Source organism: Epargyreus clarus, unplaced genomic scaffold, assembly GCF_041222505.1.
Source record: "Epargyreus clarus isolate Ecla_fem2 unplaced genomic scaffold, WU_Ecla_fem_2.2 ptg000007l, whole genome shotgun sequence".
Taxonomy (NCBI): domain Eukaryota; kingdom Metazoa; phylum Arthropoda; class Insecta; order Lepidoptera; family Hesperiidae; genus Epargyreus; species Epargyreus clarus.
In genome coordinates this window covers 18,112,999-18,137,648 of record NW_027332215.1, presented here as the reverse complement: position 1 = coordinate 18,137,648, position 24,650 = coordinate 18,112,999, and the positions used below count along the sequence as shown (strand labels likewise).

The 24,650-nt window shown below is 34.0% G+C and overlaps 4 non-coding genes across 4 annotated transcripts; all 4 read right to left on the bottom strand.

Moving 5' to 3' along the window:
- Window positions 1–8,835: 8,835 nt before the first annotated feature.
- Window positions 8,836–8,907, bottom strand: TRNAE-UUC (transfer RNA glutamic acid (anticodon UUC)). Its single transcript has one exon. It is a non-coding gene; the product is annotated as a tRNA-Glu (tRNA).
- A 3,910-nt stretch (window positions 8,908–12,817) lies between these two features.
- Window positions 12,818–12,890, bottom strand: TRNAV-UAC (transfer RNA valine (anticodon UAC)). Its single transcript has one exon. It is a non-coding gene; the product is annotated as a tRNA-Val (tRNA).
- Window positions 12,891–14,841: 1,951 nt separating this feature from the next.
- TRNAL-GAG (transfer RNA leucine (anticodon GAG)) lies at window positions 14,842–14,914 on the bottom strand. The gene has a single exon. It is a non-coding gene; the product is annotated as a tRNA-Leu (tRNA).
- Window positions 14,915–19,299: 4,385 nt separating this feature from the next.
- On the bottom strand, window positions 19,300–19,372 carry TRNAV-AAC (transfer RNA valine (anticodon AAC)). Its single transcript has one exon. It is a non-coding gene; the product is annotated as a tRNA-Val (tRNA).
- Window positions 19,373–24,650: the final 5,278 nt, after the last annotated feature.

Below are 24,650 nucleotides of genomic sequence, written 5' to 3'. Positions count from 1 at the left end.
ATTAAACTTGAGTTATACTCAAATAGATTAATACACAGGGCTATAGACCGGACATCAAGATTTTTAAACAAAAACTTTCACATTGGCATCACCTGGGATAGACTCACGTGGGATAATTACTTCAGAACAACTTATTGCCAACTTGCAATAGTTCTTGGATTTCCCTATTCCAGCCCATTTCTGACTGATGTATGACATGTGTATGTTTATAAACTTAAACTGTTTGTGATCCTTCTAAACTACTATACTTATCGGGAATACTGTTTTAATACAGACATACAAGAGGACGAAATAATGAAGCCACCTTCAGTAGTACCTACTCGTTAATTGTAAACTGCTTTTAGTTTTTTTAGGAGAATCAAACTAAGAAAAATATACAGTAAAACTAGGGGTGGTCTAGTGGTAGACAGAATGGAGGAATTAAAGAAATGAACCATGTGATCTAATTTGTAACTATCGCATGATTAAATTAATTCCAGCACCCTAAAGTTCAGCGGTTTCCCTTTGCGTTCAACTCTGGCACAGCAACACTACTTATTTAGCCAGACAGTCATCTCGATACATAATATAAAATGTATGTGTAACCTCCTCCATTGATTTCCTTTCTTTTGATGCCCTACTCGATAGGTTCGGTTAATTTCTTTTTAAATTTTGTTACTATTTCGCGCCAAAAATCCGCCATTTTGATTTTTTTTCCTAACACTTATCTAAGGTCACTCGGGACATTCAGACAAATATAATGACACCTTAACTGTTGAAATTCGTCCAACTTTTTGTTAGATCCGTATGAAATAAACAAAGACAAACATACAAGATACGCGCGAAAAACATAATCCTTCCTTGGCAGTCGGGTAATTAAAACGACGGGCTCCATCCATCCGGCTCCATGGCTATTTTGGCTTCTAGCACGCTGTGTCATTTAGGGGCTAACTCGAAGTCATTCAAGTTCCCCGCTAGGAGTTGACGAAGGGTTTTCTCACACTCTCAAAGGTGTGGTAAGGACGCCAGCGTAACGCAAGTGTGTTTAGCTCCTATGGAATCTTAAAGACTGCCAAAAGGCATAGTAAACATAATTAACGGTAATAATAAAATTAATAGTTAGTAAATTAATAGGATAGTTTAAACACTTGATTAAGTATAAAATAAAAATTAAAATATAATAGTTGATCGTTACATATTATTGTAATAGGTTGAATGTAGTTTTTAGATTGCAGAATGTTGTTTTTTCTCATAAATTAATTAAATATCCGACTGCTAATGCTCTCCATTTAATAACGAAACAAAGGCGGAGTTAATGATCAAGTTTTTAAAATTGCTATTTTTCTGAACGATTAATTACATTTATTTAGATATACTTAAATGATGATAAATTAATGAAGGAAATATATTTAATGGAATAAAATACAAAATAATTCACAATTTTCTATTCGACGAACATTGCTCTGTTGCTTCCAAATATGCGACATGTTCTCAAATAATTTGTAAAACATAAAAATCATATAGATTTTTATATTTTTAACATTATTGGGAAATTCTAAAAATGTTTTGACTATTTTCACATAAATCTATCGTGTATTACGCAAAATATTAACAAAAGTTATTTCCAATGCCCGCAAAGAAATTTTGAATCCGCATTTGTACTAGGAAGGCATGATACACAAGGAGATGAACGCTCCATTCTGTGTGGACAAGACATGTACATAGATTTTATGGAGGCGGTATTTTAGACCCGCAATACTACCAGGGCAGCAGATTCCCGTGGATATTATCTATCGTAAAACACAAGGAGAGACAAAATCAGAGGGTGGGGGTGGTGGCATCGGATATGCCGGCAGGGTTGCCGATTTGTGGTGAATTTCCCGATTCTCGGGAATATCCAACTCAAGCGGGATTAGTGTAAGGATTGGTTATGTTTGGGAAATATGTGAGGAATTTGACATATTAACATTAATTTATTGTTAATAAGTAATAATCAATTCTCGATTTTACTCATGAATAAGCCGATTATAGCCCGAACTAGAATAACTCTTAAGGACTTTGTCTGCAAACTACTTGGAAATGAGCTACGTTAATCCTTGGATGATATAGAACATTTCTTCTATTCCTATATGTATATTTATACATATAGGAATAAAAGCTTTCAGAAGGTATGGCAGATTATAAAAAGGGAAAAATATACCTTGATTGAATCAACTCTACAAAATATGTGTATGTAATATTAGATAACTTTGCAAAAACTATTTGAACATTAATACGTACAACGAACTTGCTTTTCCATCTTGTTTGATCTTGTTTTTCCATCGAAAAACGCGCCGAAAAACTACTTGTCTACATGACAGCTAGTGCTGGTCATTAACAGTAGAGAAGTGTTTAACAGTAATTAATTGTAATTAAATGTCCAACATTAGTTTAATAACAAAATAAACGCCTATTTAATAATCAAGTTTTAAAAATTGGTATCTTTTTCTGAACGATTGACTACATTTACCTTATAATGGAAACAGTCACAAGCTGAATTTCCTTACATGCAAATAATGATATTTTATATCTCCGAGGTAGTATATCGATGTCCGAGGCCCACCACCGTAGATACTTGACGTATTTCATGCGATACAACAAAAATCATGTATAGGTATAATGACCACATCTTGATAAAGTCCTACCGTTTTTTACATTTTGCTTACACATAGACAGTAACGTCAAAGTTTTTATTATTTTCTTCTTCTCCATTATAATATATACTCGTAGTTATAGAAATTATTTTGTTGGAAGGCAAAAATGGGCTCCTGTTCTGATTTCAACCGTTTCAACCTATAGTATTTCTTCCGTCTCATTTTACCCGCTTATATCATTTTCATGGACTTCTGCGCTATGTTCATCGGCCCCGAGTTCGATTGGACCTGTTCGTCCAGCTCAGTAACTACGTGTAACAGCTGGTTTTTGGTGTGTCCTGCGAGCTTCTTCCAGCTCACCTAGAGGGGAGGTCACAGATGCCGGAGCGGGCGGGGAGTAAATGAAATAAAAATAAAAAACGTAAAAACTCATACTAAGGGTAGGTACAGGTCCCAAAAATTTTTAGCTTTATCGAAATGCAACAATCTACATTTTTAAAATCAGTCACTGATAAAAGTCACTAATGTGTGCACTTTTATAGAAAGCAATGTGTTAATTTTTTGCGGTTTCAGACTTTCAGTTAAATGCGGTCCGTTTAATCGTAGTGGGAGCTAAGTTTTAGGTCTGACAATACTGGGATAGTCAGGTTTGCTTCTTGCTTGGCGAAACGGTCCACATACTGGTCTGGTCCACGCGCAGAGGGTTCCGGGTTCGATCCCCGAACAAACCGAGACCTGAAAGATGAATTTAGATTGATTACTGTCCTGGGGTCTGGGTGTTTATCGATAATACAACTAGAATTGTTGTAAGTACATTTTTTCACTCACAATAGAGCAATTCAATGGTTAAATATTATTTCGCATATCGTAGCGCCATCTGTGTGGTGGTAGTAGAGTTGTGTTCATGCAGAGCTAGACCTTCGTACACGTCGCTGGAAGTGTTATGGCTGCACGACAGGTAGCGGGGAATGCTATGAAGCATATCTTACTATGATACTTTTTTCTGTGAAAATAGTACCATATACTATCGTTGTATGTATGTTACAATTCAATACATTTCATTACAAATTAATTGAGAAAAAATATGTTAAATACAAAAAAAAAGTGACTATTTACTAGGCTCAATACTCTTGTCATGTCAAATTTCAGCGTAACATTTTTTTTTATCCGAATTTTTAAACTATCCTCAGCGAAGCCTTACCAAAAATAAACTTGAAACAGCTACGTAAGGTAATCGCCAATTATGTGTATGTTTATAAGTCCGTAGGCCGAAAACATTTCCGCTCGGGCAGACAATCCAATATAACTCTCCGATAACTTTTCTTCGGCCGACGTAAAGAATTCGTTTCAACACATCGATGGGTTGCTGGTTGAAGGGAATGTGGAAGATTAAAAACTCGATTGCATAAAATGGTTTTAAGCGACTTCCCAAATGAAAGAGGTTATTTTGAAGTATTATGATACTGATTTGTAAGTTGTAGAGATAAACGATGTGCCCTATGCTTATCTTCTTCTTAAAACAGCAGTGGAATCTTGTACTTGTCATGTCCATTTATACTTATATACCTAGTGAAGTTTCATTGAAATAGTAGTTTTTAGGAGAATTACTTATTTAACTAAAGAATATCTGTGAATCAAGACTATAGTCAGTATTTTTCGAGGATGGGGTAAAGAGAATCGAGCACGATATAGCGATGCTCTGCATGGTTTTATAAATGTAGCGCACAGCTACGACAGTGGCGCCGCTACGCAATCGGTACCGGCCAAAATTATTTGAACTTTTTGATAACAAAATATTTCTTATGTTATTAAAGTTTTAAATAGTGCAAATGTACACTGAATTTCATTAGGAACTTTATTAAAAAAAAATAACATAAAAAAACAACGCCGATTCGCCGAGCGATCGTGGCAGGACTCGAACCTGCACTCTTCGGATTGAAGCCCGACGCCTTATCCATTAGGCCACACGATCATTACAAACATATTTCAAATTTAAGATGACAAGAGTTCAAACTTTAGTATCACATAAGTCCAGTGCGTTGCAAATATTCATAAAATACTAGCTGACCCGGCAAACGTTATGTTGCCATATAAATAAATAAATGTTAAGGGTGAACAACCCTTATCACTTAGGGGTAACACTTTGGCTGTAACATATACATATAATCATAGTTTTGAACATGTACCAAACTATGATTATATATTTTTGTTAAAAAATAACAATAAGTGGCCAAGTGCGAGTCGAACTCGCACACGAAGGGTTCCGTACCACGTATTTATTTTTATTATTAGTATTTTTTATCATAGTAGGAAGTAGCTTCATTAGTAGGTATATGAATTTTTAAAATATAAAGTGGTGAATATTAACTACATTTCGCCAATATTAGATCCATATTCCTGCTCTCTCTCTAAATATACAATAATTACATCATCATCATTATCATCATCATCATCATCATTAACCCATAATTAGTCCACAGCTGGGCACAGGTCTCCTCTCAGAGTGAGAAGGATTAGGCTGTAGTCTATACCGTGCTGTTCAAGTGCACGAACAGTCGTGAACATGCCACAGTGACGAGCGGGTGATGTGACGGTTTTCGACAATAACACATCCAGATATATATATTTTTAATTTTTATGTTAATACTAGATACTTAATCTACTAGGTACTATACTACTACTAGGTAAATTTCAACTATCACAAAATGTCAGTGAACCTGTCGCCTACTAGGGACCCACATATTATATCATGTTTTTTTTAAATTGTTTTAAGTAAATTAATCTGTAAAAAGTTATTCATAAAAGTGTAAATAATTAGATTTAACTTATAACATGGTTGTGTACTGTACAGGTTGTATGAATAATACTAGAAATATAGGTAACTAGCTGACCCGGCAAACTTTGTACCGCCTCAAAATCTATTTATCAAATATATTTCATATATAATATAGCCTATGTTACTCGTGGATAATGTAGCTTTCGAATGGTGAAATAATTTTTAAAATCGGTCTAGTAGTTTTTGATCCTATACCCATTTAATTTCCTTTGTTTTGATACCCTACTCGATAGGTTTAATATTTTTTTTAAACGTCTTACTATTTCGCAAAAGAAAAACCACCATTTACGATCTATAAAAGATCTATCCGGTGATTATATAACCTCTTTAGGGGTAAAATTTCATTATTTTTATCCAACAAGCCTGATACAACATTTTATAGTTTTTGCTTCAAAATTGACGGTTGTTCAAATGAACTTTTAACCATTATTTTACCCTCTAAGGGGTTGATTTTTCCTTACGAAGTAAGTAAGTTCAATTGTTTAGCCTTTATTAAAAATGTTCATCTTTAATCTAATCGAATCAATACATCACAATCTCGACTTCTCTGAGACGATAGAAATTGATTTGAAGTGAAAAATAATTCGTGTTCCGATAACATTAAAAACCAAACTTACTTTTTAGGGTGCCGTTTTTTACATATGACTACGTTTGGGATGCCGAATATGAATATACATATGAGTAGCTAGATGTGCCCACGGTTTCATCCGCGTTTAAAAATGTAACTGATGCACATAAAACGAAATTATACTACACTTTTATCAATTTTTACGAAATAATATTTTTTGGAGGTTATATCAAATGATATATTATATAATATAGAATAATATAAAATTTGCAAGTAAGTCTGCACGTTTAGTAAATAAGTCGCTTCATTTGAAATTGACTATACTGTAGGCTAATTCGCCCATTGCTTACGTAGCTTCCGTGGTGTAGTGGTTAGCGCACTCGGCTATGAAGCTGGGAGACGGTGGTTCAAATCCACCCGGGAGCGTTGGCAGGTGGATACATTTTTTTCTTACTTATTTTTTTACGTTTCTTTTTCTATTCTTAATAATTTTTGATATGACTTTAAAAAAAAAAATACCCTGTTACTTTCAAATTTTGATGTTTTAGTTTTTTTTTTAATTTTTTAAAATAATAAATAATAAAATAGGGAATCTATTTTATTATTTATTATTTTATTATTTTAGCATTGTTTAATAATAGATTTTTTTTTATTTATAACGTAAATTATTCAGGGTGTCCCGTAAGTACTACGACAAACTTGGGGAGAACATAGGTGAGGGTCTGACATCTCTGTGGGAAAAAAAAATACCTCAGTAAAAGTGGCACCGTTTTTGCACTATCATTTGTTTTAGATTTTTTAAGAAATTCAGCCCTCTTCATCTTCTTTCATTAACGGCGTGTACAAATTTGGTGATGCAGTGTTTATTTTTTCTGTTAAATACTATCAGATAGTTGGTCTATCATATTGAAATTTAAATTGCTTAAAAGATGTAAAGGAACCATGAAAACAATACGGGTATTTTTAGATTTTAATTTTTTTACTATTTTTCCCTCAACTTTGACTCGTCGCGGTGAAAAAAAAATGTACTGGACTATAAGTGTACATTGCGCAAAAAAAATATGTCCAGTTATTAGAAATTTCAAAAAGGTACCACACTTACTATATAAAGTTGGAGAAAAAAGTTAAGGCCGTTTTTGCATGAAAGGGACCGAAACCAACTAAAACGTAATGATGGAGTTGTTATTTAAATTGCTTTCTACCGACTCACAACGTGTCAGGCAGTACTAAATCACATTATTACCTAATTACACACTTAAAAATATCATTCTTCATTTGTAAAAAAACAATTAAGTAACTAACTAGTAAACAAAGTAATACAATTTATTAAGTTAATTTATACCTACTTTGAATGGTCGCTTCGGAATGAAACTTCGTACATGTATGTATTTTGAATGACAATACCATAATTTGACATCTTGGAACTGATCTGATGATGGAGCCTACAGGTGCATGGTTCATTTCTTAGTAAATCACTTGAGTTTGGGCTAAATTTGGCTATTCGTAAGTATAGTAGAGTATTAACGATTTTTTTGGTTCAATGTTTCAAATCATACGAAACGGACGTTTTGTTCTCCAAGAATTTATATTTTGATGTCCGACTTAGTTAAGGTTATTTTTAGGGCCATTGTAATAGATTTAACTTGCTATGGGCGGAGTTACGTTTAATACAGATGTAAAGTTGAAAATTTGTGAGAATGACTTTTTCGAGTCAAAGCCGAGTGATTACTAAACAAAGAGATATAGAAAATCATATTTAACGTTAAAACGAGGTTGTAAACAACAAACCATAAGAATTTACTATTTAATCTATCTATTTTGATTAAAAAATAAATCCTAAAAACGGCGGTAACTTATTTGTCAAACTATTACTTTCTCATACTAAGCCATATGTCATGGTCATAACATCGAATAATTAGTTGATTAACCAACAAATTCTTCAATGGTATGACTTATGTATGTTTCTAAAGAATTATACAAAAAATCATTTGTTATGTATAATCTTTGAGGATTAGTACACCAATGTATGGAAAAATATGTATTTTCTTTAAAATTTTCCTTTTCCTTCAATTTGTCACATAACATTACTTCCCAGAATTTGATCATTATAAGCGACCACAGACCTATATCTAGGTCTGTGTAAGCGAAACTATCAGATATTGGAATCATATAAATGTGTATTTTTTTTTCAAAATGAACTCGTTCGATTCCCGGCTAATGAAAAAGATATTTAAAATAAACTAATGATGTAGTTTTAGTTTTTATCAAAATCGGCCTCGTAACTCCTTTCAGCATTTTTCGCTAATCCTTATAGTTTCGGATTTGGCCCTGTCGGCCTATTTGAAGAATTCACCCTGTATATAGAACTACAAATACATGTATATTGCGATTACAATAAAGTAATTGAACCGTTAAATATTATTTCGCAAATTGTAGCGTCATCTGTCTGGTGGTGGTGGAGTATTGTTCATGCAGAGCTAGACCTTCGTACACTTCGCTAGGAGTTTCATCTCCACACGACAGATAGCGGGGAATACGATGAAGCATATTTTTTATATTTCATTAAGGTTTAAACTTACGTTGCTGCATCAAATATCAAATAAAAATCACCCTTCCTTCCACTTACCTATAAACAATTACTTTTATACTATATATTTGTTTATTATTATAGGTTGCACCAAAATGAACTGATTTCTGTATAAAGCGAAAATTTATATTCATATTTATGTTATCATCACTTATACCTAAACTTTACATACATTTGTAATATGTTTTGTTTATCGTATCGAAAAAAAAGCAAATTACGTAGAAATGCAGAACTCCCGTACCGGGAATCGAACCCGAGCCTCCTGGGTGAAAGCCAGGTATCCTAGCCACTAGACCATACGGGATATGAGTAAACTGAGTAATTTAAGCTTCATATAGTATATTTATTCGGGGCATTTTCATTTCAACCTTTATCTTTGTTTTCGATAAAGCTAGGATCCTGAATATTCAGTGATCGTGAGGCCACAGCATAACGAGATATATTCCCAAATATCTTTAATTTTAAATGTCAGTGTGTAAATTCCTTAATAGTAGCACATTAAAAAACGAAGAGTTACTAAAGTACCCTTAAATTTCAAAATTTGAAAACTTTCCTTTTAAAACTATAAAGCAATGAAAGACTAAGATGCATCACATTTTTAAGTGTTCCTATAGAGTGGTGGGGGTGGTTACATTACTGTCGTGTGCATCGACCTCCGCAAAAACGCATGCGAACACGCACTGCGGTTGCCTTTTAGCTTAACTTTATTTCAGTATCATCACGGATTTCTGCCGAACAGTACCCTTAGTACATCAGCTCTGATACAGCCGCTACGGGCGCTGATTGGACATGTATAGGCAAATACGTAAACAAATACCAAAACAGTCATTTTTGTAAAAACGTAAACACTCATACTAAGGATACAGGTCACAAAAAAACGCGCTAAACATACCGCGATCGAAATGCAACAATTTACGTTTTTTAAATCACTCACTGAAAAAAGTCACAAATGCGTGCAATTGTATAAAAAGCAATGTGTTACATTATTTTGCGGTTTCAAACTTTCGGTTAAACGCGCGCGTTAAATTAAGTGCATAATTAAGTACATTTTTTTGCACTTACAATAGAGCAATTCAATGGTTAAATATTATTTCGCATATTGTAGCGCCATCTGTGTGGTGGTAGTAGAGTTGTGTTCATGCAGAGCTAGACCTTCGTACACGTCGCTAGAAGTGTTATGCCTGCACGACAGATAGCGGGGAATGCTAAACAAATTAATTAAGAAAAAATGTGTTAAATACAAAAATAGACCGTTCGTTTCCAATCACTCCCGTACCGGGATGCAAACCCGGGCGTCCTGCTGACAGCCAGGTATCCTGGCCACTAGACCATACGAGATATGACTAACGCGATGACGATGTCGATGCGAATCCAAGAAGGATTTCTCTCTGGGAGGCTCGGGTTCGATGCCTGGTACGAGACTTGCGACTATCAATATTTCTTTTTCTATATATTTTGTTGTTTTTAATATAATTTGTAAGGCTTACAAATTATTATCATTAAATTAATTTGCTAAAGATATTATTTGATCTTCCCGACGTGTAGAATATCATACATACGTGTATAAAAATTCACGTTTTCTCTCCAAAATAAGAGACATTTTATAAGTTACTTGCCGAATAAATAAATTACCTATATTGTGTATGAATTAACTAAAAATATTAATTAAGTCGAAAAACATCAAAATATATAATAATAATCTTCAGCTGCTTCATGTAGAGCATTTTATGAAAAAAAATGTCAAAAAAATAGAATTGCAAGTACATTTATTTTGGAATAATAATATAGGAATGTAATAGTAAAATATTATTTCGCAAATTGTAGCGCCATCTGTCAATCTATCAACCGATCAGACACTTCCCGGGGACTCAGCCCTGGTTGCATTGGTCCCGCGCGCCTGTACATGACAGTACTCCGTGTTATCCTCCTTGAACCGGTCGAGGTTGCTCTCGAGGTCGTCCTCGAACTGCGGCTGCATGGTCAGCAGCTGCACGTGCGACGCGAGCGCGGTGGCCTGCAGCTGCTGCCAGCTGTACTGCAGGTTGTCCTCCTGCTCCATGTCTTGCTTGCTCACGGGCAGCTCGTACCGCTTTGTCACGTTGAAGGCTTCCTGCAAGGCGAGGAGACACTTTACATTCTATTATATAGAAGGTAATAGAAACCCTTGTGGCTCAAACCTGCCACACCACCACACTATTTCTACCTAAAAATAGGAGTGTTAAACGCTAGAAATCTTACTTGTTAATAATTTGTTACTAAGTATTTTTAGAGATTTAACTTACAAAACACAATTAATATGATAATGAAACATTTTTCTTAACGTTACTTTATTCATTTTCATTTTACTTAGTTTTTAAAGTATAGGCCGGAAATGAATGTAAGTCGTGAGTGTATATAGCTATCTTATTCTAAGTATATAAACACATGACATGTGCCGACGTCGTCCAGGTATCGTATGGGCCGCTCCAGCATACGCTCCAAGACATTCATGATCGCGTACACGTAGTCCATCTCGCGTCTGTACTTCTTGCGCATTGCCTGACTTATCCTATAGGTGCCGTCTGTAAGAACAGAAATAAAAAGAGGATTGGCTAAGTGCGACTTGAACTTCCACACGGAGGGTTACAGGGGAAAAATTATAGGTACACATTACCTACCGCATATACAAATTGCAATATTTCTGATGCAATAATCTAAAGATATAATTAGTTGTACACAAGTACATATTTAGGAGATGTTTTATTTATGTATTTTTTTATATTTACCTCAATTCTGTTCCGTAATAAATATTTAAATAAAAATGATATTAGAAATTAAACGTTGCGATCTGCGGTGAATAACAAATTACAGTGTAATGCGAATTTGCAAGTTTGCATTTATGTTAAAATCATGAATACGTTACGAAAATAGTTTATTATTCAAATTTGAAACCTGCAGTGGTTTGTCTGTTATGTAAACGTTAGGCATAACTTAAGATGTAATTAATATAACTGCGAATGTAGGTGCCTGTTTACTAGATTTATTTTGTAGCTGAAACAACTTTTCGACGCGATTGCAAGGTTTTCATTAGGTATAGGTTGTAACTCGCTTAACAAACGGAACGTAAAAACATTTAACATATGTTTATTTTTTTCTAACTAAACTGACTAAAACTAAAACTATTTTCCTTCCCCATTCGCCATATTTCGCTGATTTACGAAAAAGTGCTGAAAGTTTTTTAATGTTAGGTAAAGGTGTAACAACCACTACAATTCGAGGAGCACCACCGCCACACCTGTTCCTAGCGTGAAGTAGTTCTTGCGTTCTGCGGAAACATTTGGATGCGACTATGTAAGTGGCTTCAGATAGAGTTTTTGAAGGTCTTAGAACTCTTTGTGGTTTGACTCCGGCGGCACCCCCGCCACACCTATTTCTGCCTAATAACAGCTGTGTTAAGCACTAGGATTAAAGGGTGTGGTATGGGAAACTTACTTTTCCGAGGAGTTCCAGCTTAGACCTGAGGGGTATCAGCGCATCTGTGTCAAACCTTAGGTAGGAATATCTAATCCTATCTGGGGTTGATTACAGATGCCCATGGGTGGCAGTAGCCACTTACCATCAGGTGGACTGCATGCTCGTCTGCTACTCCTATATTATAAAAAAAGTCTACATGTTATTCTCATGTACTTATAAGGTGTATACATCAATCCATCCTCACAAACTTTACCTTTAATAATATTTAGGATAGGATGGAGTTAGTAGCATAGCATATTGGCTGAAGGGGTGTAGTTTCAAAAAGTCTATATATCCGATTAATCTGAATTTTCGAATTTTGTCTTCTTATTAGAAATGTGCTAAGCAATCTATACACAAAATTTTATTCTCAAGGTGAAATTTAAATACTTTATTTTACGATAAGAAATAAGACAGCGGCAAATTCACGATTTATCAACAGAAATATTGTTTTTTTTTTTCGGATAATGATACGAGTATGTTTTTATATTGCCTACATACGATTGGTTAGGTTGTTGAAACTGGTTAATGTCACTTATGTATTTATTAAGTGTTTTTAATATTATTTAATTTTATTAAATAATTTAATATAAAATCGATGACACAAATTGTTTGTTTGTTCTTTTTACACACAATTTAACATAAAACGTAATATTTTGTTTATAGTACATTATAATACATTATAAAAAGAGAAAAGTCAAAACGAACAAGAAAGGCATCAATGCCTCCAGAGAGAATCGAACTCCCGACCCATGGCTTGTAAGACCATTGCTCTATCCCCTGAGCTATGGAGGCTGTTGCTTTAAATTTCGAAAACTCCTATTGAGTGTGATCATTAGCTACAGCGCATGCGCGATTCTGTGCAGGGTAGCCCTTAGGACGTTTTTTCTATTACGCGAGATTGTATCAGATTATAAAATGAGAAAAACATTGTATTACGTTATAAAAAGAGAAAAGTGAAAACCATCTCTTCTATGTGTAAAACACATAAAAACGGAAAACAAAATCAAAATCATACAGGATAAATGCCTCCAGAGAGAATCGAACTCCCGACCCATATCTCACTATCTAACCTAACAACATCTCATATCAAAATTAAAAATCTTTTGTTTTAAATAAATAGATTGACTTGTTAATCGTCCTAAACAATCTAATTTAATTTAACCCTTTAACGCTCACCCTCACTTTTTTTGGAAATCTTAATAATATGATACTTATATGTTCTATGCCATAAAATTAGAGCGCTCGTATGACTTACTATCAATACAAAATCACTGGCCAGTAAACTGCAAACCGACGAAATATACTTTATTTTGTTAATAGTACATAAAAATTACATTAAGTTTCCAACTAGTATTTAGTAAAAGAACGTATACCTACTTAACATAGAACAATTGAAAAAGAAAGGTATCAAATATCGGCTAATTAATTTCAACCTTGAATGAAGATCAACTTAATTATTTATTGTAACTTTTTTATAATATAAGAGTAGCAGACGAGCATGCAGTCCACCTGATGATAAGTGGCTACTGCCGCCCATGGACATCTGTAATCAACCCCAGATAGGATTAGATATTCCTAACTGAGGTCGGGCACAGATGCGCCGCTACCCCTGAGGACTAAGCTGGAACGCCTCGGAAAAATCTGTCTCCCTTACCACACCCTTCAAAACGGAACACAGCAGCGCCTAACACTGCTGTTAATACCTAAAAGCAAACGTTCGATAGCGCGTTCTGCAAATAGCCTTCTATTGGCTCGGATTTGAAAGTCAAACAATCCTTTGTACCGTACGTCCTACACTGAGTTAATTATTTAGTAAATCTTGGAGACGTTCAGCGAGGGACCGGAATACATATTAATTTTAACTTGGCGTGAATCTGTTTAACTACTCTTTATGCATCCCCGCTTCAGCACAAGAACTATAAAGGGATTGAAGTACCTTTAACCTGGTTTTAGTACGATCGCCCCCATACATGAATTAACTCTCTACAGTCTTCGCGACCTGTGTGAGTATGTGTATGAAACGATGCAAATGATATGTGTGCGGGTAGGTCACGTGGAAGAATATGCACGCACGACAAGAAAAACACACTTACTTTAATGTTAAGAATAATAATTAAGGGATGATTTTATAATTAACAGAATCCAAGTTATTATAATTAACGGAAACTTTTCATGCATCCACCCTAAACGTCTAATCCACCCCTTTACACCAGAAGACCTGACCTTATTTAGAGACCCTATAAAACAATAAGAGGCCCTAAAAAGTATTTGTCTAAACTATTTTGTATAATTTCCTGGGAAATAGAATAGGTAAATTCCTTAGAATAAAATACTATATTTTGATAAGATCAATTCTTTAAGACACTCTTTGTGGATTATGTTCTATGTATGGAAAACTGAAATATGACATTACGTTTTATGCTGTTGATGTATTAAGAACGTAGCTTATCAATAGAAGAAGTAACTTATATAGTTTGCGTTATAAATAAAAAATATGTTATTATTAAACAATGCTAAAATAATAAAATAATAAATAATAAAATAGGAAATAAATTAAAAAAAAACTAAATCATCAAAATTAAAGTTTATTTACAAGACGTTTTACAATAATAATTACAACAAAAACATTATACATATATAACAATTAAAATAAATTAAACATCAAAATTTGAAATTAAACAGAGTAATTTTTTTTAAAAGTTATATCAAAGTTTTTAAGAAAAAGCATTTCTGAAGCGGATAATGCTTCCGGGTGGATTTGAACCACCGTCTCCCGGCTTCTCAACCGAGCGCGCTAACCACTACACCACGGAAGCTACGTAAGCAACAGGCGAATTAGCCTACAGTATAGTCCATTTCAAATGAACCGACTTATTTAGTAAACGTACAGATTTACTTGCAAATTTCATATTATTTATCACAATACACATGTAAAACATAACACATATAGTTTCTAAATGAACTTCTCAATATTTTTACACTAAAAACTGACAAGTTTGGACATATTTTTGAAGAGCACCATATTAGGTAGAGATATTTATCTGAAGAACATTGCGCTTAACATTAAAACAAGGGGGCACTGTAAATGAATATGAACTGATATTGGATCTAATATAAAATTTAAATGTCCAAAGAACGTTTCGTAAGCGACAAGATATTATCTACAATCTTATAATCCTGTACTTAAATCTAATAATTCTTTTGAGACCAGCCCTATTTTTCATATTCAATTTTTAATACCGTTTTTCTCCCTCACTTGACAATCTTTAACTTATAAATTGAAAAAGCCAATAACTCTACCTACAAGTAAAATGCTAACTAAATAACAGCCAAGCAACTTTTACCGACATCCAAAAAAATAGTTCACTTGTTTTATCTGTATAGACTACTAAAACTATGTAACTGATATTCAATGGCTCATAATTAATTACACATTATAATTTAACTGGGAAAATTGCACGTAGTTCAAATTCTATTCATTTTCTGAAGTATGTCCTCCTATATCATATCATAGCGACAAGAGAACGCCATCTCGTGGTATATCTGACAAAATATATGTTTATGAACAAAATTACTAACTTTGCTTATCCTTAGCTTACAAATGTTCTTGATAATCTTTATATTAGAACGTTACACGATTTTCACAAAACCATCACAATAGTAATAAGGTTATGATGTAAAGACAAAGATGATGCAATGACGACATAAATAAAACGGCTGAAATACCTTTAAAATTCAATACAAAAATACAAAAAGAGTTTTAACAGGGTAGCTAGAGATGGCGGAGGACCAAAATTATCGATTTTAAGCAATTAAACAATCTCGCAAGTAAGTCTCGCTGAATAGAAAATGTACATTAGTTATTTTTTGTCACAATTTCGTTTTAAAATTGTTTTTTTTATTTCTGAGCTGTAATTTAGACTTTCCACGTTTTCAAAATTATGTACGTACTAGCAGAACCCGCGGCTTCGCCCGCGTAAAAAAGATATGATATGACATACAAATAACTGTAATCGTAAATTCTTACCTTTAACAATTTTAACGATAAAGTAGTATTAATATTTCATTACTAAAAGCTTTCTTTTTTCGTCACTGTGTATCTAAATGGGTCAAGCTTTCTTCAGAAACATACACTAAAACTCTAATTAGTGGACTGTAATGAAACTTCGTTTAAAATATAAGTTTCACGTAGGATACAATAATTATATTATTTACACTATTCCATAGGAACCGTCCATGTTATATGGGGCCTTACATACAGTGGTTCTTCCCATGGTCTCTGGCGCTGGGCGGTTAGAGCTCCCATTCTTGCCGCCCGCAACACCAGTAGTCCCCCTTTAGTCTCGTACGACAGGCAGGGGATACTGTAGCCCTGTTCTAGCCCAAAATCTTAATCCAAGGTCTATGTGTCTACCACATATCCATCACTAATCCACGCATAGCCACAACCATACTCCACGGCAGGACAAAATGTTGGCACGCAGTGTGTCCAAAGTAGTTGCGATGTACCTAATCAGTACCTACCTATACCAAAATGTAGGCCGATTTAAATAAAATTACGCATCATCATATATGAAATTTGCACCCGTCCACGTTGTCGTGTATAGATTGTCTGAATAGACGTTATCTGAAATTTCACGTTTCTAACTTCGAACCTAAAAGATTCCCGTATACGTATGTATAACACGTATGTATAACACAAATTTTATATGTATATATAACACTTATTTTACCTCCTTAGTAGAATTTTAAAAACATTCCTATGTACATATGCGTCAATAAAAACTTTATCAGGAAATTTCTGAAAGCTAATATTCAACACCAGCGGTCGGCAATCCGCCACCCACGGGTGGTGTGTGGCCCGCGGGTCTGCGCGTTACTAGTAATTGGCCAAGTGCAAGTCAAACCCGCACCTGGAGGGTTCCGTACAACCGATTTTTTTTTTTTATTTCTAGTATTTAATATTGCAGCAGCCATTAAAGTACACACATTGTGAAAATTTGAACTGTCTCCTCTACCTCTAACGGTTCAAAAGTTAGTTGGAAAAATATCGAATAGCAGTTTGTTGTATGGAGACCTATGTTATTTTTAGTATTTGTTGTTATAGCGGCCACCGTTATGCATACTCGTAAGAATTTCAAATGTCTATCTATTACGGTTCCAGAGATGGAGCTCTGTGACACACGGACAGACGGATAGACAGCGAAGTCTTAGTAATGGAGTTCCGTTTTTATCTTTTAGGTACGGAACCCTAAAAAACCGCAGTTCTGTACTTCAGCACGCGCAATACATTCCCATGTTAAAAATATATGTTACGAAGGCCCGTGGAATTTCGCCCTACACTAAACTTCTCTGCACTTTGTTCTTTTTCCAGACACGCCAAAGGAAGTAAAGTCAATAACGGTTTTTAAATAAACTTTCTTTACTTATAGGAATTGCTAAAAATGCTGAAACAGATGTGTAAACAGAAAGGCATAATGCAAACACCCTTTTGTAGCCGTCTTAAGGGTTGATCTAAAAAAACAGTGACCCAGATGTTTCATTGAGTCTAATGATAATTTTTCATAGTGGTTGCTTCCAAATTAACGGATTATAAAATAAAGTTCCAACCCCTATTTAACGGGTTGATTTTCAAATAATGGAAAAATAAGTGATATATTATTTACAACCTGAAAGCAAAATACCAATTTTCATAGACTTTGCTTCATAATCGGCTTACTTCTAAACAAACTTTCAACCCCTATATTACCCACTTAGATTTTCCATAAATGGTGTTAAAAAAGTTCTATCATTCCCAACCAGAAAGTCAATTGCCAATTTTAACAGTCCTTGCTTCCAAATTAACGGTTTTTAAAATAAAGTTCCATCCCCTACTAAACGTCCTTAAGGGTTAATTTTTCAAAAACGGTGAAGCAGGTGTTGTATTATTTTCAATCAGAAAGTAGAATACTAAATTACATAGACTTTGCTCTAAAACCTGCCAACTTCTAAACGAAGTTTCTACCCCTATTTTATCCTCTTAAAATCTACCCTGATTTTCCATAAACGTTGTTAAAGAAGATCTATTATTTCGTACCAGAAAGCTAAATCCTATTTTTACACTCCTTGTTTCCAAATAAACGGATTTTAAAATAAAATTCCACCCCCTATTAAACAACTTTAAGAGTTGATTTTCCAAAAACTGTGAAATAGGTATCCTATTATTTTCAATCAGAAAGCCAAATAACAATTTTCATAGACTTTGCTAAAAAAGCTGCGGACTTATAAACGAAGTTTCCACCCCTATTTTACCTTCTTAAGGGTAGATTTTCCAAAAATGGTGTTAAAGAAGCCCTATTATTTCGAACCAGAAAGCTTAATGCTATTTTTTATAATCCTTGTTTCCAAATTAACGGATTTGAAAATAAAGTTTTATCCCCTATTAAACGAACTTAAGGGTTGATTTTCCAAAAACAATGAAATAGGTGTTTAATTATTTTCTACCAAAAAGCTAAATACAGATTTTCATAGAGATTAGATCAAAACTGGGGGATTTTCATACAAACTTACAACCCTTATTTAACCCACATGGGGGTTGATTTTCCAAAAACGGTAGAACTAAAGTTCTATTATATTTAACCAGTAAAGCAATGGCTAACTTTCATAGTGCTGGCTTACAAAATGGCAAAATTTTAAATAAGCTGTCCACCCCTATTTAACCGCCTTTAGGGTTGATTTTGGAAAAACCCTTAGATTACATTTTTATTACTTTAAATTAGAAAGCTAAATACGAATTTTCATCCAACTTGCTTTAAAACTGACGGACTTTCATACTAACTTTCAACCCCCATTTTACCCCCTTAACGGTGGAATATCAAAAAATCCGTTCTTAGTGCGCATGTACATTATAAAATGAAGCTATATTTCAAATTTCATGATTGTAGCTTCAGTAGTTTCGTCAAAACCTTGATTAATACGTTTTGAACGTGAGTATCTTTTCGCTTTTATATACTCATATATAGAAGAAGATAGATCATATTTTTTACGCGGGCGAAGCCGCGGGTTCTGCTAGTTTAAAATAAAATCGATGACACACATTGTTTGTTTGTTCTTTTTACACACAATTTAACATAAAACCTAATATTTACATACATTATAAAAAGGAAAAAAGTGAAAAAAAAAACACATAAAAACGGAAAAAAAATACATTATGAAAGACGCATGCCTCCAGGGAGAATCGAACTCCCGACCCATGGTTTGTTAGACCATTGCTCTATCCTCTGAGCTATGGAGGCTGTTGATTTAAACCTCGAAAACTCCTATTGACTGTGATCAATAGCTACAGCGCATGCGCGATACTGTGCAGGGTAGCCCTTAGGACATTTTTCTATCACGCGTGTTTGTATCCACATGCTGTCCGCGATCATAAAACTTGCACGATATCGTTTCATAGATACTTTTCTGAAATAATTATATCTTAAATTGATACTTTTAATTGTACAACGGGTTTATGATTGCGTACGTGTTTTGCCTGCACGTGAGTTTTTGCTGCAGTCTTTTCGCCGTCCGTAGTACTAAATGTGGCTGTAGAAAAGTAGGATTACAGTGTTTTTCAGCGTGTACCAATTGCCATGGTCTGTCTTGCTCAAATGTTTAATTAAATACAAGAGAGGAAGAATCGTATGATCTTGATGAAGAGGCAACTGATTCGTCTTCATTTGAACAACTTCTGAAGAAGATCAAAACATGATTCTTTAAGTTGAGTATGAAGAGTATAAATCAGATTAAAGTAACAAAAAAAAACGACACTTGAACTCAATAACCAATATCAATAATCTTCGTAGAATAGTCCTCCCGGGGAAACCACGTTAAAAAACGCGCTAAGTACGCTATTTCACAGGTGGTGTGGATATCATATAAAACGTATTTTTTACAAGCGCAATATCTGAATAGTGATTGGTTCGAAAGAAAAAAATTATAAGCACTATTTTATAGAGAATTTTAAGAGCTACAACTTTGGCCTGAGGTACTTATCGATAAAACTTACCGTTTTCGAAAAAAATCCAAAAAACCTAAAATTTTGACGTTTGATCACGAATAAGTGCCGACGCACACATCGGTTCGATGGGGACTTTTGACACTTTATTTGTAATGGTAAACCCAAGGTCTCTACGAAAATTTAGCTTTCCCGGAATTTTTGCTATTTCAATAGGGAATATGCACATTTTTATTTTATTATTTCAAACCACTTATCACATCGTTTTAACATAGTAAGAAATATAAACAATTATAACAAGTGTGTAAAGAGAAAGACATGCTGCATAAACCCTTTCATACCCATCTTAAGGGTTGATCTAAAAAAAGAAAAACAGTAACTCAGATGCTTCACTGTGTGTCATGATAATTTTCATAGTGTTTGCTTCCAAATTAACGGATTATGTAACAGTTCAAATCCTTATTTAAAGATCTTAAAGGTTGATTTTCCAAAAACGGTCACATAAGTGTCCTATTATTTTCAATCAGAAAGCCGATCAGAAAGTCACGACGAAAGTCTTTACTTAAAATCTGTGGACTTCTAAACGAAGTTTCTACCCCTATTTTACCCTCTTAATGGTAGATTTTCCATTAACGGTGTTAAAGAGACTCTATTATTTCGAACCAGAAAGCTAAATGCTATTTTTATAGGTCTTGTTTCTACATGAACGGATTTTAAAAAAAGTTCCATCCCCTATTAAACGACCTTAAGGGTTGATTTTCCAAAAACGTGAAATAAGTGTCCCATTATTTTCAATCAGAAAGCCAAATACCAATTTTCATTGACCTTGCTTCAAAATCTGCGGACTTCTAAAAGAAGTTACTGCACCTATTTTATACTCTTAAGGGTAGATTTTCCATAAACGGTGTTAAAAAGTTATATCATTCCCAACCAGAAAGCCAATTGTTAATTTTTACAGTCCTTGCTTCCGAATTAAAGGTTATTAAAATTAAGTCCCATCCCCTATTAAACGACCTTAGGGGCTGATTTTCCAAAAACGGTGAAATAGGTGTCCTATTATTTCCAACCAGAAAGCCAAATGCAAATTTTTACAGTCCTTGCTTCCAAATTAACGAAGTTTGAAATAAAATTCCAACCCCCTTTTAATAACCTTTAGGGATGATTTTCCAAAAACAATGAAATAGGTGTTTAATTATTTTCTACCGAAAAACCAAATATCGATTGTCATAAGGATTACATCAAAACTGGGGGACTTGGATACCAACTTACAACCCTTATTTAACCACATAAGCTTTGACTTTCCATAAACGGCAGAATTAATGTTCCACTATATCTAACCATTAAGGCAATGGCTAACTTTTATAGAGCTAGTTTTCAAATTGGCAAAGTTTAAAATAAGCTGTCAACCCCTATTTTACCAACTTAAGGGTTAATTTTACAAAAATGGTGAAATAGGTAGGTATTCAATTATTTTCTATCGAAAACATCGGGATTCTCATAGCGTTAACATCAAAATTGGGCACTTTCATACAAACTTACAACCCTTATTTAACACTCATAGGGGTTGATTTGCCATAAACGGTAGAATTAAAGTTCCACTATATCAGACCAGTAAGGCAATGGCTAAGTTTCATAGTGCTGGCTTCCAAAATGGCAAATTTTAAAATAAGCTGTCAACCCCTATTTAACCACCTTAAGGGTTGATTTTGGAAAAACTCTTAAATTAGATTATTATTATTTTAAATCAGCAAGCTAAATATCAATTTTCATCGAGATTGCTTTAAAATTGACGGACTTTCATACTAACTTTCAACCCCCCTTTTAACCCCATTAACGGTGAAATATCAAAAAATGCGCATCTACATTATAAAATGAAGCTATATTACAAATTTCAAGATTCTATCCTCAGTAGTTTAGCCAAAACCTTGATTAATACGTTTTGAACGTGAGTATCTTCATATATATATGTCGCAGGCAGTTGAGAATATAATTCGATTTTAAGTGGGTTTCTGTTCAAAACATTGTAATTAGATTATAGTTTTTAAATAAAGAACACTGTATTAACTTTACGATAATTTCTGAACGAATATTTGATTTAATTTTAATAATTCAAATTTGGAACTGTATCGATTAAACACTTGACGTATTTTCGAACGCCATTGAACAGAGCTGTTTGGCGGGAATTAGGGGCGTGGTCTACCCCTATATAAGAGCTCATCCTGGCTGGTGCAGGCAGTCTATCTTCGGATAAGACTCATGAAAGAGCTCTGCTCCCAACAGAACTGTTGGTTTACCTGGTACAGTCTTGCACTGTATATTGCATAAGCGGAATCGCTGGCGCGATACCCTATGCTTTAGCTGTATTGCCTGAACAAGGCGATACGCTATTTGGGTGGACGTGTGGCCACTATACGAACACATAGAGCTGAGGCTCTGTTCGTCTCCATTCGGGTGGTTGTGTAACCACTATACGAACACATAGAGCTGAGGCTCTGTTCGTCTCCATTCGGGTGGTTGTGTAACCACTATACGAACATAGAGCTAAGACTCTGTTCGTCACTATTCGGGTGGCTGTGTTGCCACTATACGAACGAAGAACTAAGGTTCTGTTCGTCATTATTCAGGTGGTAGTGTTGCCATTATATTAACGTAGAATTAAGATTCTGTTCGTAACTATTTTAACTTTGTTTTACTATTTGTACACCTGTTATTATATTGAGTGTTGTCCTATCCTGTAAGATTGGTGTGTTAATAAACCTTTTGATTATTATTTATGGCTATTTAATCCCTGCAATATGGGAATTCCTAATCCTGACATACCTTCCTTGGCTCCAGATCCTACATATAGATAGATTATGATAAAAGTACCTTAGTCGCTAGTAGACTCCCAGCATAATATGATGTGTGGAATCGTATATGTCTGTCATATATTAAGTAACGCAAAGCTTTCTCTCGCGATATTTGAAATGTTTAAAAAACTACAATATTTGTTGATATAATTTGTACTTTCAGCCCTTTAATTACTTCTCTAATATATTATGATTAGCGTATTATCGTTATTGATTATGTTGAAAGTATACTACTATAGGTAGTTTTAAACAAATTAATGAGTTCGTTAAAATGAAAAAGAAAACTAAGTTCATTTTATATTCTTCCAAGTTGTGGGTATCAAGCATACGAAGACCTCAACCTAAAAACGCACCTTACGCTTCCACACCCGCGTTGCACATTGCAATTGTGCCATTTAAAGTATACTTGACATATACCACATTATTTTTATATTCTCTCATATTGTCATGCCAAATAGCTGAGATCATTGATATAGTTATTGTAACTTACTTTTAACTTTTTATGAATTATGTGCATAATTAATGTCTAGTAACCATACGACTATTTTATTGATAATGTAGATTTGGTGTCAATAGATCTAATGAAAGACATTTGTCTACTAATATAAAATCTTTCTGGCTGTCGATATTTTATCTTGTTGATGTAGTAGATGTAACGTTTAAGTAATCATTACCATTTCATGTATTTCTGACTTAATATGTATACTTTACTTAATTTCGATTCAATGATGTTTTGATGTAAACTTATTCTATAAGGTGCGCTAGTGAAAGTTGGGGATTGACACTTAGGGACAATAAATAGTGAGGAATGTTGCCAAACAGATTAATCATCGCAAAAGGGACGAAAGATACGTGAAAACATTAGAATGATATACATTGTCTATGTGTACAGTTATATCGTTACGCCTATGTCCATCTATATTGTTTCCCAAATGCCATAAATCGTTTACTTAAGTGCCAAAGTAACAGCGACAGATATTTTAGCCAGATATCATCTGTTAAGAATGCGTACAGGGTAATGACAAAATGAAAGATTGGGAGCGTGATATTGTAAGTAGATTTTAGAACCTTATTCTTGGCTTGTAGTTGTGGATTATGATAAATTTTGGAAATATTAAAGTACAGAAAATAATTGTCTATACATTTATTTATTTTAATTCCTAGTATTCCTACAATTATATCAATATTTTTAATAACATTATGTCAATAAGTAGATCTTAAGTCACAATTACATAAAATGGCATAACATTGAACAACCCGTTCGCGATAACTTGAGACTGAACCTTGGTTCGAATGTAGTCATTTTTTAATATTGCCCTTTTTTCACATAGATTAGTAAAGATACTTCGCCGCCTTGAAATTGAATGAAGCCGCAAATGGCTTATTATAGTAAGTTCTTTTTTTGAATTTTTGACAAATAAAAACATTTTTAGAGAAAATTTACGAATAAATAACTAATACTGCGTAATTTACATGATAATTAAATAATTTATAATAATAATTTCAAATATTTTAGCACGGAGACGTGGCAAAACTTTTTTACGCAACTATTTCAATTCTCAAAACTGGGTACATTTTCTTGTTAGGAGTGAGTAATCTTTACTAATCTATGTTTTTTCAATTAAACTTGGGTTATACTCAAATAGATATATAGGGCTATAGACCGGATATTACCAAGATTTTCAAACAAAACCTTTCACATCGGCATCACCTGGGATAGACTCACGT